At 42.2% G+C, this 15,830-nt stretch overlaps 1 protein-coding gene across 2 annotated transcripts in view; it reads right to left on the reverse strand.

The window, feature by feature from the left end:
• ndrg3a (ndrg family member 3a) overlaps positions 1-15,553 on the reverse strand; it is a 34,923-nt gene extending 19,370 nt beyond the window's left edge. For both annotated transcript variants that reach the window (XM_030728782.1, XM_030728779.1), the window contains exon 1: positions 15,398-15,553. The gene's annotated coding sequence lies outside the window, so the exon portion shown is untranslated. The remainder of the gene's footprint in view (positions 1-15,397) is intronic.
• Positions 15,554-15,830: the final 277 nt, after the last annotated feature.

Consider the following 15,830-nt stretch of genomic DNA (forward strand, 5'->3'; position numbering starts at 1 on the left):
ACACATCTGCCTGCTGATGCATGAATCAGGTCAGGGGTCATCCTGGACTAACAACAGATTTCAAATTGCATGGGAAAAAAACAGGGAAGCAGATGGCAACAAGTGAGCACAATCCTCAAATTACATAAAAAAAAAAAAAAAACAGTTCAGAAAAAAAAAAGTGGACACATCCAGGATTGGAAGTACTCAGCGATCAGTAAACGGGGAGTGAAAACATGCCAGGCAAAATCCCTGCTGACAAATCCGGCTCGAGAGTGGAACTAAATAATATTTAGACAACTGAACAAGGAAAAAAGAAAAACAAATATTCTGCATGCTTGAGCAGATTGAGTGTATTGGTCGGATCAATCCAATACTTCCTCAGGCTGTCACAGAAAGGAAGGAGGTAAAGACTGCTTTATTTGTAGCTGGCTAGTGGGGTAATTGAGGTGTTTAGTGAGACAGGGGTCAAGGCAAGCTTAAACTGACAGAATGACTGGGTGGGTGGCTTTCAAAGCCCAACCCCAATGACCTCGCCGCCTTCTGTCCTCTACACCAGCAATATTTCAGAAGCAGAGCTTTTGCTTTTAGCTTGAAAAATGCTCAAATGCCTTTCTTGTGAATGACTTCCTGTCTCCTCAGTGCTTTGTGGAATCTGATGTCTTCCATCAAAAAAAGCAATATCAGCTTCTCTCATATATGCACTGTTCATTAATCTGACAGCATCTGAATATGTCAGCTTTATAATAATAGCAATACATTTTATTGATAGGCGCCTTTCAAAACTCTCAAGATCACAATTCAAAAACATATACACAGTTAAAAGAGAATAAAAAACAAACAAATAAAATCACAAAACTATAAAAGGCTGATCAAGGTAACAAACAGATTATGACAAAGTTTATAATGAGGGGTATGCAAGGGTACACAACTTTTCTGTGAAAGTAAAGATGGTAATCTTGCGAGCCTGGACCTAGCATCATCTATGTATCACCTTCAGCACAGGTCTGAGTGCATACTATCACATTAACAGACATGCACTGCACACGTCTCTCCTGAATCTTCAGTCGCTCGGATCATGACCGTTTTGTAGAATGTCGTTAATAGCAATGACACAAGAAAAAAGTACACTTAAGCATTGACTGGGTTTTAGACAGTGACTGTGACAGATAAGGTAAAAAAAATAAATTATGGTTCACAATCACAGTATTGACCAAACATGAATAATAATCAAAGTCTTCTAGCTGTTTTTAGAAGTCTTTCTTCTGAGTTTTCTTTGCATACTTAGAGCATCAGACAGCAGAGTGAGAGAGTTAATTATGCACATAGCAGTGCGTCATTAATTGCTTACAATACACTGAGGAAGAATCGATCATGGGGTTCCTCACTTCACATCACTTCAGGTGAGCAAATGGCTTCTCTATTATCAAGGTAACTTCCTAAATATAGAAGCCCAGGCAAGAAAAGTCACACTATCACGAGGGCTACCTGGCTCACTCTGTTACTTTTGTGGATATATCTGAACAAAGCAGTGAGGAATACTAACATGAAACTGACCTTTGTCTAAATGACAGAATGCCATCATTTATCATACCGATGAAGCTGGAAATGTTAAATATCATGTGCCTGTAAAGGGTTGTCCCAGAGGGGATACATCTAGCCTGCGCTGGTCTCACAACCCCTTGAAACAAGTCAGGTAATGAACACCAGATCACATTTCGAAACATTCACTGCCTTCGCTACCCTTTTCCTGCCTACTCTATGTCTGCGCCACTGTTCAGCATGTACAGCTGTTGCCATAGAGACAAAGCTGGTTGCTGATGTTTATTCTAAGCTGGGATAGACCCACGGGACAGATGTGAGGCAAGGAAACAAGGGGAATAGATAATGGTAGACATGATAGCCGCTGAAACACGTTTTGAGCTTCATTTCATTCAATCCAGTTTGCCTCCGAGAATCACAGGGACCCGAGTGTAACATATATATTGTCTAGATGACAGCAAAGATTACTGTAACTGTACCAGGAAATGATTCCCAGGTGACAGCAGAGAAATTCAATTTGCAGCTTACAGGGTTTGTCCCACATTCACACTGTACCACGAATGTGGAGGAGGATGGGGGAAAGATTGAAAACGCTGATGTAGAACAAGACCTGCCTACCTTAACGGTATTACTGTCTGCAGCAGCCGATCACTCTAGCAAATTCTGTTGAACACCAGATTCTGTTTTACTCCTCAGCTCCACCAGCATTAAGATGAATAACACCAGATTACATGCTACATCTTACATGTGAATTCCCCACATCTGTTCTCTTCAGGTTCTGGCTCCTGCAAAGCATGCTGCTTTAAGGAGAGCCTCATATCTGGGATAAATATCAGCTCACACAGTTAGGGAATGAGCAAACAACAGAAGATCCTGAAGAAACTGTGTCAAGAGAAAACCCACATGAGGCTCTTTCTACACAGAAAAGGTCAGCTTTCATTACATTCTAGTGTCAGCAGTGCTTCTGAGACCAGGGGCTTTTCAATTCCAAAGACATGCTGAAATCTGTCAGTTTAATAAAGCGATAACTCATTTAGCATCTCTTCCTCTCTGCTATTCTGTTGGCAAGCACCACCGCCTACCTCACACACATCATCCTGAGATTTAAGCAGAGACAGAGTAAGTCTTTGCCTTAACAGTGACGCGCAGGCGCCTGAGTGCATCCATATGTGGACACAGTGGCGCATGCCAAACACTTCCTTTAGATATACCCCGTCTCTGCCAACAAAAGGAGTCCTGTAGCTGCCATGTCAGCAGGCATCTCTGAGTGACTGATAAGCACATCCCCTACTCCCTTACTCCTCCTCCCACTTTTTCCTCACTCCCTCATCTTCCACTTCTCTGCGCACTCTCTAATCCTCTTCTTTTTCTGCTCATCTCCATCTCACCTTCTTAGGCCATCAGGAACTCTTTGCAGACGGCACGATGGGCAACTGAAAGTCCAGCTGAGGTACTTAGTCCTCTTTGCCCTTTTTCACCATGGCAACCGTGACTTCAGATTTACTGGTTTACGTCATGACCACACGTTTGACTCTGACCACTCTGCTTTCACGCTGAATATCAGCATTGTGACCTCATATTAACCTTCCTCTGGGGCTATGAAGACCCAGACTGAGCCATCGTCTGTACTGCCATGGTGATAAACACTGAAATCCTATCGATTCACTGTCACCTGGTGCGGTGGGAAGAGGATTACAGCAAAGACAGCTGGGTTGTAATGAAGAGCTGATGGACAGCTCCCAATGACACCGATAAAAAACATATAAAGACTGCACAAAATGTTACAAAAATTGTCTCAAACTTGATTTTGATTGAGAAAACTATGAAAAACACAAAAGCATCACTTCTGCTGCATTGGTTCTGATTTTAATAGACTTCATCTTGCGCCTGTCCTGGTTTACAGTTCCCGGCATTTTAAACATCTCACTTCAAAAGCAGAAAAAGCATCTTAGTCATTGATAATGTGTGTCATTTTTCCCTACCACACATTGCTTTTTAAAAATTCAGAATCCTTATGGTTTATTTATCTTAATGACTCTAACTCCAAACTATCCTCTTCTTCAAGCTCCACTTGAAGTTTGTGCGGTATGTAAAAGGGATTCTCACTTAAAAGCAGCATAAATTTAGTTTCATGTTTTGATCCTCTCAAAGTCGGTGCTGCAAAAGTTTTCAGCTTGCAAAAGAATGACTTGAGACACCTGATAATAACTGGAGTTGGCCAACATTTGCAAAGAGCGGTGACAGCTCAAACTCCTGCTCAGTGCAGGACGCAGCATTTCTAAACTGATGATCCATGACAGGTCTGGTCAGACACTGAAGTTCATGTTTGCGCTCTGTGAAAGTTTGAGGTCCATGGTGAAATCAGGTATGTTTTGATTTTTATCATTTCACATAGATCAAAATGGAAAAGTTCAGCAAAGGATGAAGACACACCTTAACCCTCAAGCAACTAAGCTATTTTAGTGTCTAAAATGACAGAGTGTGATCAGGGATTAGAAGTGGAAAATTATAAGAAAATCTAAGTCTTTAGTCTTAAAAACAGACATATATTTCCTGGGTCAAATATGGCCCCACACAACTTTCCATTATCCTCTCACATCATTTGGCCAGTTCCTGTAAAAAGCTATGAAAAGGTGTAGAAACGCACTGACGAATTCATGGCAGGAAGCACTTCTATGGTCAAAAATATCACGGCATATATAAATATATGGTTGGGCTCATTTATTTTTCTTTACCCTGGTAATATCTTGAGTGGCAGCCTGGTACAGCAGCTGCTGCTTTTGTCTTTTTGATTTTATTAAAATTTCATTGACTGTAGCACTCGATAAGGTTGATTTCTTTAGCTCTCTGCATTTTTATTCTAAAGTGAATGGCTACTTTTGATTTTGCAAGTCTTGTCAAGTCAAGTTTTGCAAGTTTACTGATCTGATCGTGCTGACACTTCTACTGCCCAGAGCGAGGCTTGTAATCCTGGAGGAGCTACAGAGGTGATGATGGGGTTTCAGAGCTGGAGCTGTTACATGGGGTTATGTAAGGTCTTTGGACAATAAGATAGACGTGCCTGGTGAGGTGACTAAGACCCAGTAATACTGTGAGTGTAGTTTAATGTCTTGCATATAGATGAGTCTCAGCTTGCAGTTCCCGGACCAAAGCATAACTGTACTTGGACCTTTTGTATGGGAAGGGCATTTTCTCTTACCGGTAAGAAGAAATGTGGAGGCAGTGCACTGTCTGCAACTGAAAAGTGGTGTAGTCCCAGACATGTTACTGCAAAGAAACATTTTTTTGGCCTTGTTATTGAATTAGGTGTGGAATGAATCTATATTGCTTGCCAAAGGATTTCTTTTCTATCATTGCTTTTTCAGTTTGAATCCAGTACGCATTCTGAATCATCCAGTTTGAATCCAACTGGAATCTTCAATCATCTGATGCAGAGGTCATCTAAACAGATACAGATAATAAATGAAAAACCTGGATCGCCTCTGAACCCCTTGCTGGACAGTCAGCAGAAACCCCCTGGTTCCTCCAACATCTGTTGCAGTTGTACTGCCAAAAGGACAGATACACAAACTCTTGCCACCTCATACACCTGTATTTATTTGTTAATTCTTTACTTAAGCTCCACAGTGTATATATATTGTTTTTAAGTCATTGAAGTTTTTCTATTTTATTTCACCTTTTGGTATTTTCTATTCTATTGCACTGCTTTTGTGTAGTGGTTACTTGAATATTAATCGGTTTCGAGGCTGAAGCCAACAGAATATCTAGTTCTTGATTAGGGCCACAACTATTCACAATTACCAGTTCACTTCCACTGAGAGGAAGTAGTATTCTCTGCCTGGCTGCCAAAAATTTTGTAATCACAGAGGAACACAAGCATGTCTGTCCTCAAGTAGAACTTCTGTCCTCATTCAACACTTCACCGATCTTCACATCACAACAGAAAACAGGCTAGCACAAATTCCAGAGACACTAACCTCCTGCCGACCATTCAAACAGCCCAACATCTATGCCTGCTTCTCTTTATGAGCATTTTTAATCCCAGGGCAAACACAAACCAGTAAACAACTTCTTCTAACCTGGTCACCGGTGTGGTGACACCCTATTTGAGCGGGATCTTTCCAGGGTACTGTTACTAGAAATTTCCTTATCCTCACTTTTAGTAAACAGGCAAAGCCGGTGTTTATAGTTCTGAGTCTGTAGAGGCGACAATCCGCATCAGAGTAAAGCTAATGGGCTATGACAAGGCTCAGTTCCAGATTATTGCTCTAACTGGGGTCATTTGGTAAGAGAATTAGAAGAGGAAAAATCCATTCGTTTTGCATTTTACCCTTTCCACCCACCCACCCACACACACACATATGCAGAGACACACATGCTGAGACACACCCCAGCCTAGTCCTCTTGTTAGGTCAGTAACAATGTAGTTGACAGAAAGAATTTAAACTGCAGGAGATAATACCTGGGAGGAAATCTGATCTGGAGTATGAGATGTTTTGTTCTCCACTGTAGAAAAGCTGACCTATAACACGAAGCATCCCCCCGCTGATACTGTCAGCAAATCCCCACAGATGAACGAGCACGGAGACCAGCATGCACTCACATGCACACACACTCGCGCGCAGCTCCCCATGTTTCACGTCTATTTAATTAAATGACAGCTTGCTCTCCTGAGGCTCCATCATCCTCCTTACAGCTTCTATTATTCTCCTGATGCAAGCTGGCAGAAGAGGGGTTTTTTTTCCCTTCTTTTGACAACATAAGAAAAACTATAATGAGACATCTTGCTGACGTTTTTCTCAGGTTTCAGTTGAAAAGGTATATTTTTATCCAAAATCCCAAATCAAAATGTGGGGCAACACCCACCTCTGGTTTTGACATTAAACTGCAAACAATGGCTTAGGGTGTATAATGAATGACTACACGCAGATATACTCTGATGATCACTGCATGGGAAAGGTAAAATGAACTCAAACTGCCAGAAAAGCTATTTCAAGACATTTAATAAGACAAACAAATCTCTCACCTCCTCGTTTGATCCTTCGAGGATTAAAAAGGTCTAATAAAAGCTAAATGCTTGCATTACTATAATTGACTCACCCCTCTTTGAGAAAGGAATCTGAAGGCACACTGACTCAGTCATTACTACATTTAATATCCGGTGCCTCTGGCCAGTCATAACTCAAAATGCAAGTGATAAAAATGTTGCAGAGGGTGTAATTGGATGGACCATGGGACATTACACACATAGGAATAATATTGCAAGAGCTGTTGTGAAGGTTTAAGACCGATTCAGCAGACAGAATATGTGCACAGAAGACTCATGACCTTGTTCTCTAACTAGTTATGTTCACTCTCACTGATAGTCCATTACTATCTGTGATGAAAAGCTTTAGCAACATCTGCCTACCATAAAGGATGCTCCCTCTCTACTCGTCTTGGGGATAGTCTCTGATGAACTCATAAACACAGATTTATGTTAAACGATACATACCCTCCATTTAAACACGTACAACCTCAGACCACTAAAAGCTTGTATACATACAAAACAGTAACACATACATATATTCATTAATTTCTTTTTTTTGCATTTTTGGCCACAGCATCTTTTATCATCAGTGGAGGGAGACAGGAAATGGGGGAAAGATACTGGGGAAGACACGCAGGCAAATTGGCAACAGGCCGGGACACGAACCCACGCCGCCCACACCACAACGCGGCATATGTATGTGGTTGCCGTCTTCACCACTAAGCCACCCGGGCGCCAGTTCATTAATTTCAATCTAATTCAGCTTCACTGGCATGAAAGCATCAAGAAACAATAGTGCCAAAGCATCACACTAGGAGCAGTCCAGTATGAGTTTTCAATAGCCAACAGGTTTGTGTGGGGAGTGCGTTCACTGATTCAAGATCATATGAAAATGACAAATGGTTTGAGGGTAGTGTATTTACACACACTGTATAAACTACGTCAAACAAGTTAGCACAGCTATAGGTCTACAGAAAAAAGTAACAAGAGACAGACTGCAGCAACAGCACTGAAGAGAGCGAGCGAGCGAGAGAGACGTGTGTTTTGTGTTTAAACCATGCAGTACGCAATATGGAGGGCAGATAGCACTACCTTAATGATTGCACATTAACTCCGTGCCCCACCGGCACTGGTATCTGTTATTGGTGTCCTGACAGGGGGATGACCGCACTGTGGAGAAGATCGTCCAACCCCAATGGCCAATAATATATAGGAAACAAGGTGGCTGATAGCCACGACTCCCAGATCCATTTTTTGGGGTTACGACCTCAATAGCAAACAACAGCAAATGTTAAAAACTAGCTGAGCAGAGCAGAGAGAGAGAGAGAAGCAGCGGTGTCCATTTTCATCACAAACCTTTGAGAAAAAAAAATCCCTGAGGTCCCTAAGGGGTCTAAAATGTCATTAGGCTGGCAATTCAGGTGAGCTGTAGTGATTGACGATCACTGCTGAGTGAGAGGGTGATACCACTGATAGTAAATTGTTCTGCATGTAAAAGAAACCAATATCTGAATCCCTAACCTATAAACATACAACAAACAAATATCTGATTACAGGGATACTCAGATACATCTCTATATTACAGCCGAGCTTTTTTTTTTGCACAACAATAAACTATGAGACATAACAGTAATGAAAAAAGTGAACATTTATCTGGGGCCGAGAAGCAAAGCAGCATAGGCACACATCATGTTTCTAATTTTTCTAATTCTTCTTCCTCTTCTTAAGGGATTAGCATCAGTAACATCAGAGCTGGAACCTCCATTCCTGTGTGTGACAGATTTCTGAGCCATGAGGCTGAGCCCATGCTGTGTAAGATGCACTACACACCTATGTGATAACTTAATGCCAATTGCCAGTTGATGGACTGGCTGTGACCACTTGGAAAATCTTAACATATTGCCAAACTTTACAGGTAACTTCACAACCATGACTGACTTATTCCTCACAGTTTCCCAGCTCCCAGTGAGAGCTACCCACTGAATGGCGAAACTGACACAAGGAAGGCTGCTATAATTAAGTGGTTCAATTAATATGTCTATCACCAGTATATACATTCATGCACATGTCTAATCCTGTAGGGCAGCTAAGTGCAAGAAACCATCTTATTACCCTGTGAGTGCTTTTAAAGAATTCCTTAAGGGGGCACTTTACCTGCTAATTGTCTTATGAGATTGAAGGGGAGCATCTGGCAGTTTTGATTCATAACAGCACGTCTACTGGCATAACGAGCATGCTTTATCTCTTACATGAAGGCACACAACCAGGGAAAATCTCAAGAGGACAACTGCCTGGCTCCCTAAATTGAGTGCTATGGTTTGTAAAATTATTTTTCATAAAGTTCAATGGCAACCTAAATTTACTACACTAATGCAGACCCAGAGACCAACAGTAATATTTTCCACTGGCGTTCTGATGTTTTGGACCAGCAAACTGGAAACTCAATTTATCTATTATGCAGTTGTGGATTTGGGTGTTTGCAAAAGGGAAGCTGGGGCATGAGTCACCCCTCCCATGCCCCTCCCTCCTCAGTACATTGTACTATATGGCCAAGCGTCTATTCTGGTCTTCATTTATAAATAAGTAGTAGTCCTTGCACTAAGCTGCAATTTTATGAGCGCCTTAGTGGTCAGTGTGACTGCAAATGAAACTACATGGTGCAAAGTAATACATCCAAATTTTTTACCTTAAAAATGGCTACAAGCAGTAACCTCCACATTTAGTACAGTAAGGTGTTCACACCCTTGGCCAACCCTCAGAGATCTTTTACTAATTTTCCTGATTACACTTTTTATTAGGACATTGGTATTGTGCAGATTTGTTCTGCAGACAGAAAAAAAAACTGTAACAGCATATATAATGCATAGTAACTCCATGGTAAGCTTGCATGGTAGACTGAATGGTCCACCTGTTAAACTGTTTCCATCTTCACTGGGACACTGCCTCTACTCTAACATATTTCCACGGGGCAGGAGATTCAGTTTTCCAAAATCAGTCACTAGAGACCGACATAATTTAACACTGTTTTAAGCTGACACTGATGCTAAGCTACCAAGCGCCATCCTCCGGGACTGAAAAGTGAAGCCACTGTTGAAGTGCCAAAAACTGCATTTCATCGAACCACCTGAGGTTAGCTCCAAAGGCAATTCTATCCCAGCATACTTCCATTTATTAAAATTCCCAACTTTTCAACACCAAAAAGCATGTTTAAAGCCTGGTACAAAAGCTGGTTTTGGCCTCTATGGGTAGTTTCCCCCATCATAACAACTGCACGGAGGGTGATTCTTTTTAATGACTTATGGATTTTGGAGTTAGAGGCACGCCTGCTTGGATTTACAGACACGGTGAGTTGCTAGGCCTCATCTCCACAAACTGGAATCACTGAGCAGGACTTCCTGAACTTGCTAAGTTTTAGGCCCCTTCTTGAGTTTCAGTGGAATTACTGGATGAATAATATGGCCTGATGAAGTTTGTGCTTCAGTTTCAGTGAGATAAATTCAGCTAACTAGCACTTGTTAGCAAGTATCTATGCCTGTGCATTGCACCTGTTCAATTAGCTGATGCCGACACTCAAACTCTCATCTTAATATGGTCACTTCCAGCTTGCAGACATACTATAATAGTCTGAGTGGAAATACCAGAAATGAAGAATCAGGAGAAAGGAAATATAAGACACTTATGCACTTTGATTTTCATTGCTTTTTAAAGATAGATGAAATTATTTATTGTGATATTGACTTCAGGGAAATGTATCCCTGCTCTGTACATTTATACTGTTTGTCACAAACACACATATGAATGTTTTCCATCTTTCCTTTAACTCCACCAAGCCCCACAAGGCACTGACCCAGATGATCCTTTCAAACAATGATAAACAGACTTAATAAGAAAACAGTATTAGACACAACAATTCAATAGCTGTAGTGCAGCTGGGTGATATGGGGGGGAATTAATATCAAATCATATATCATAAGTCATTGCATTGTCAGGAAACCTAGACTATTTTACATCTTTCATATTAATGTATGTGTATTATTTATTATAAGTCACTGACTATACAAGCAACTGTAATATTAAGCTAACATATAGCATATCTTCAAACTTTGAAATATTAGTTTTTACACCATAGTTCTTCCCTCCACGGTGCAGGAGACCTTTGGGAGAGAAAGTCTGGAGTCGCAGAGGGAGCAGGGTTCTGCAATTTGCAGTGTTTAGTGACCAAAGACATGCAAATACTAGCATGGGTTTACATGCAACATTAAACTACTTTGTAAAATATATTAACATACCTTAAACAGCCAAGATACTGCCCAGCCCTAAGCTGTAGCTTCATGACAGGCATCATCAATAAATCAATAGACATTAGAATATACAGGTCTCACACAAAGGAAGGCATGGTTAATGATGGGTTACAAGGGAAAAAAAATACTGCTACTAAGGGTGGAGGGAAGAGACAGCTGTGTCTTGATAAATTTGCTCTGATAGCTCAGATCGAGGTGTGAGTCTGGCTGAATGAGTCTCTCCTGGCTCTGTTCCTCTTGGTATCTGCCTATAAATTGACTGAATGGCCAGGCCTGTCGGCCCCGCACTCAGTGCTGCTAATAGAGTACCTGCCCCTATTCTGCTACGCTAGGCTAGCTGCAGCTCAGTCTGTGGGGATTTCCTCTGCCATGCTCAGTTGTGCAGAGAGCACAGAGAAAGACAAAGTGGAAGACAGAAACTATGTATGTGTGTGTGTGTGTCTGTGTCCTGGGTCACAGCTAGATGATGTGAAGAGGCAGAGTTTCCAGAAGGGCAGAGTCCTGCTTGAGGCTCAGCAGGATATGGAGACCATGGTCAGACTGGTTGAAGGGCAGCTGTTCAAGCAGCGGCGAGGCCATCTGTGTGGCACGGTACCTAACTTGCTCAGACACACACATGCACAGCATACAGCATCAGTTCAACAAACTGGGGGGGGGACACAAGATACTGCTTCCATAAAACATGAACAGAGCATAGACACATGAGAGGCCTTGTGTCCAGAGACAGTGAAGACCTCTGCCTGTGAAAACACAGTGAGCATGTCTCAGCATGTTTCCGTGTATGAATCAGTGCTAAGAGGCCTGTTGCCTCACAGGAACACAGCCTCTGCTAATAGAGTTACCCGTGTGGTCAGCTTGGCTGTCACAATGACTGATTACTGACAATTCAATTTCCCAGAGAAACACAGGGGTGGCTCCTCTGGCGCCTTCCCTTGGCGAATGTTCGCCAAGGAGGCTGGCAGTGTCCTTGGCAACCATGGAGGAGGGGGAGATCCCCCGTAGATGCAGCTCAGCTCGTGGCATTGCTGAAATCGAGCGACCTTTTTCACCATCATTTACATAAACTCATTCTCTTCTTATCACAACAACCAATGTGGAATTTTTTAAGAGCCAGCTTAGCGTCTACTGCTCAAGCAGTTGTCGTCAACTTTGGATCCGGCAATAAAACATCAGATGAGTCATAAAAAGATGCTGACTATTATTCTCATCCTAACATGTAGAAACAACAGTATATGTACATGTGCAAATGTGAAAATCTCAACTCCCACTGAGTCCAAAGGGACCTAACCTCCCAAAGTAAGAACTCAGTGTTTTAAAATCAGCTCTCTGCCTATCATCTATGAATTTAACAGCTTCTAGCAGAAACACAGCCCCAAGGGGAAGGGGGGGGGGGGGGGTGTCTTTAAACCACCAGGGCACCGTATCTGCCATTTGCTTTATCACAATAAAGCATTTAAGTTTCTTGGGTGTCCCAGTGACCGTAAAGCCAACAGAGGATGAGACCACTCATGCGGCGCGCACAGCCTATTGTGAGACACCGTAACTAAAAAGATGCACGCTGCTGCTAACGCCGTTAAGTTTGGTGAGCCTGGTGTGCGATGTGTGCCAGCTTATGTGGATCTATGACAAACAGGGATTTGGAATATCCTCTTTCTTTGCTCCCATCTGGATTAGTGAATGCAGGAATCAAACAACCACCTTCAAAAAAAACTAAAGGAACATAGAAAGCTGGGAGTCAATGTGATTTTGTGCAGGTGTGTTTCATACATGATCCTAAATGAAGAGCACAGAGGTGGGGAAGGTCCAGAGGTAAAACCTGGCCTGCATCCAATTCTTTGGATCAACAAGCTTACCACCTGTGCTTCCCCCTCGCCTCACTCCCACCTGCTGATCATACTGCTGATGTTGATAAAGAAAATGGAGACGGAGCCCTCCTTCTAGCAGGGGTGGGATCCAGCAGATAAAGAAAGTCTGAGAAAACTATGTAGAGGACACCGCTGTTGCCTCACACAAGCAAGCCAGCTCGCAATTGTTTTGTCTTTCATAGTTTGCTATAAGGAAACTTATCCTCCCTTATATCCCTGCAACTAAAACAAATGGCCCAGGGACCCAGTGGTAGCTGTGTGAATTTACTGTTAGCCTGGGATGAGATGGAAATTTAAAAAGTGAACCTGGAAGAGAGGTATACATCCATCATCTGTTTGCTCTGGGCCTTGTACAGCTTCAATTACAGACGGAGGACAGAGTCGGACTGAGAAAAAGACACACAAGATAATGTTTACATTGCCTTCCTGGCTGGGGATTTAAATAAAACACACACACACGCACACACAAAATGTGTTGGATGTTCGTGTTTAGTGCCATTTGACTAAAAAGAAATAGCAGAATGAAATGTAATTTGTATTTTGGACAAAGGCTTTAGGCATTTCCCATTATTAGAAGAAGTCACAGTGAATGTCTGTGGCTGGCACGGGTTATGCTTTGCCCCGCAGGGCTGGCAATCCAAAGGTGAGAGTGAATAATAGACAGACTGACTGTCAGCACAGTGGCTTAATTACTGTTTCCATCTGAGCAGCCGGTGTTACGTTATTCTCTGACATTCATCCCTGCCAATGCTGCAAGAAATCCTCCTCTACACAACAGCAGCATTTTCTCACTTTTAATGTACTCTGTAATCCCTGTAATACACCAAGCGGAAGCTGTAATCCGAGCTGAAAGGCGCCATAAAAGTGTCACCTCTTGATACGAACAAACTGAAATTATTTTTCAGCATTCACTTAGCAACGCGAGCGCACAACTGTTGCACTTTGCTGCCTTCCCGTTCACTCCAGTGAGTTTGTTTTAATTTCTGAGCGCCTGTGGAAGGTGAATCACGCTGCAGATTTAAAAAGAAAATATGGCAAAATTCTTGATGATGATGATAAACCGCATAAACCCCTCCTAAATTATTCAACATTTCAGCGAGGGCTCGGGATTACAGCCTTGAGAGCACAGATGAGCGTGTTTCCCACAGATTTCAAGATCTGAAGGACACCGTGTGGATTAAAAACAACTTTTGGCACTCCCATTAGTTAAGCACAAGGTGTTCAGTGTAATAATCAACCAGAAGAACAGAGTTTAATAAGAGAAAATACCTCACACTGCCTGCTATCTGCTCTTTTTTTCCTGACAGACTGACACAGAGGTCAGCCAACAGAAATCAGTTACTAGATCTCCTGTCTTTCCCAATCAGTCAGCAGTCTTCTGCAACAATATAACGACTGACAACAAAACCCCTGTAGTTGTGTAAGCTCCACTCAGCCTCTCCTGACCATGTGACACCGTTCAGGACACTGTGGGAGATAGAACGTGTGAATTTAACACCAATATTAAACATTAAATTTTAACTTGCTAAATTTTAAAGTGTTACACCTGAATTAGGGCTTTAATATACAGTTAGTACACAGGAAGTATCACAAAGGTCACAATGACCTTCTTGTCCTTTTCTGTAGTAATTAATCTCTTATAAATTAAACAGTTCCAATAACCTCATCATAGATTTACCCTGAAAGAGTTGAACATTGCGCAGTCTTTAAATACATCCCCGGATATTTTTAGTAAGGAGCAACACCTGATGCCCATCCCCTTACACTTCCTACCTGGGTGACCTTCGCACGCGTACCAGTGACAATGTCATCAATCACGTGACGTATAAACGGGGTAACACCTGCATGTACATCACTGTGATTGATCTGACTCATAATGATGGTCTGTGGAGACTAGAGTGGGACAATTTGTGGAGAAATGTCTAAAATTAAGAGTAACGCATCCCGTCACTGCATGGGGAGGAAGGCCAGATATCTCTGCCTCCTGTTATAACTCCAAATAAAATTAAATCCAAGCAGAAAACCAGATTACTATTCCAATAATTACAAAAATGAAATTAAAAGAAAAAAAAGAAAGGCACAACTTTCATTTTTATAATAAAAAGTTATTGGTTTTTTTATTCTTTTTATGAACCGATTATAAGTGTGAATACAGGTTTTGTTCACTAAATGTATTTAGCTCAAAGCTATTCGGCTAACATTTCTTTAGTTGTTACTCAGGCGTCGTGACAGGCCTCATTGTATTCTAACTAGCTAAAACATGGGTTATTACCTAGCATGCACAAATGTTAACACAAAAACAGAGCAATGCCAACACTAACTGCACTGACAATTAAAGGAAAAACACGCTAAGCCGTGAACACAGGCGTTATGTCGCATCACAGTCGAGAGGAGCAGCAACGAACTCAATTCAATTCAGCTGCTGTTTGTTTTTTGTGTGTTTTTTGTGTATTTCTCCTAACTGTCCCTGTGAGCCACTGGTGTTTAACATGTGGTTTTAACCAATCCTCTAACGCCTCGGTGCTCCTCTAACTGCTGCCACCATCGACTTACCAAACGGCTGGACAGCAGAGACAGAAACACGAACAGGTTGAGCTGAGATAATCTCCTGTGGCATCGGGCACATCTGTAAGTGCTAAATGGGGAAAATGCCACGGCAAAAACGCGGATATGAAACTTACCTCGACGGTGAAATAAGTATCCGGGGGTTTGCTGTCAATTCTTCTCTGGGTATACTGTTGGATATCGTCGGTGAATTGTGTTTCTAAGTACACTGTGAACACCGCTCGTGGCTGCCCACCGCTTCCTCTGCTTCAACTCGTATTTCTGTGACTGTGGGCGGAACTACACGCTGCGGCGCAGACACGGCGGAGGAGCCAATGGGAGGAGGCGGTACTACCCGCAGAGAGGGGAGGAAATGAGAGGTCTCACTCCGCTCCGAAATCACGGAGACGACTCTGCTCCCAGGGGAGACACAAAATGCGCAGTCAGAGGCGATCAAACGCAACGTTTCTGTGATGACTTAACAATTCCCAACTTTATTTCAGCTGAGGGCCAGAGAAGCTTCAGATTTAGGATGAACCAAAAGCGTGAGACCGAGGTCAGAGAGCTGAA

This window comes from Archocentrus centrarchus, chromosome 5, assembly GCF_007364275.1.
Source record: "Archocentrus centrarchus isolate MPI-CPG fArcCen1 chromosome 5, fArcCen1, whole genome shotgun sequence".
In the NCBI taxonomy this organism is placed as follows: Eukaryota; Metazoa; Chordata; class Actinopteri; order Cichliformes; family Cichlidae; genus Archocentrus; species Archocentrus centrarchus.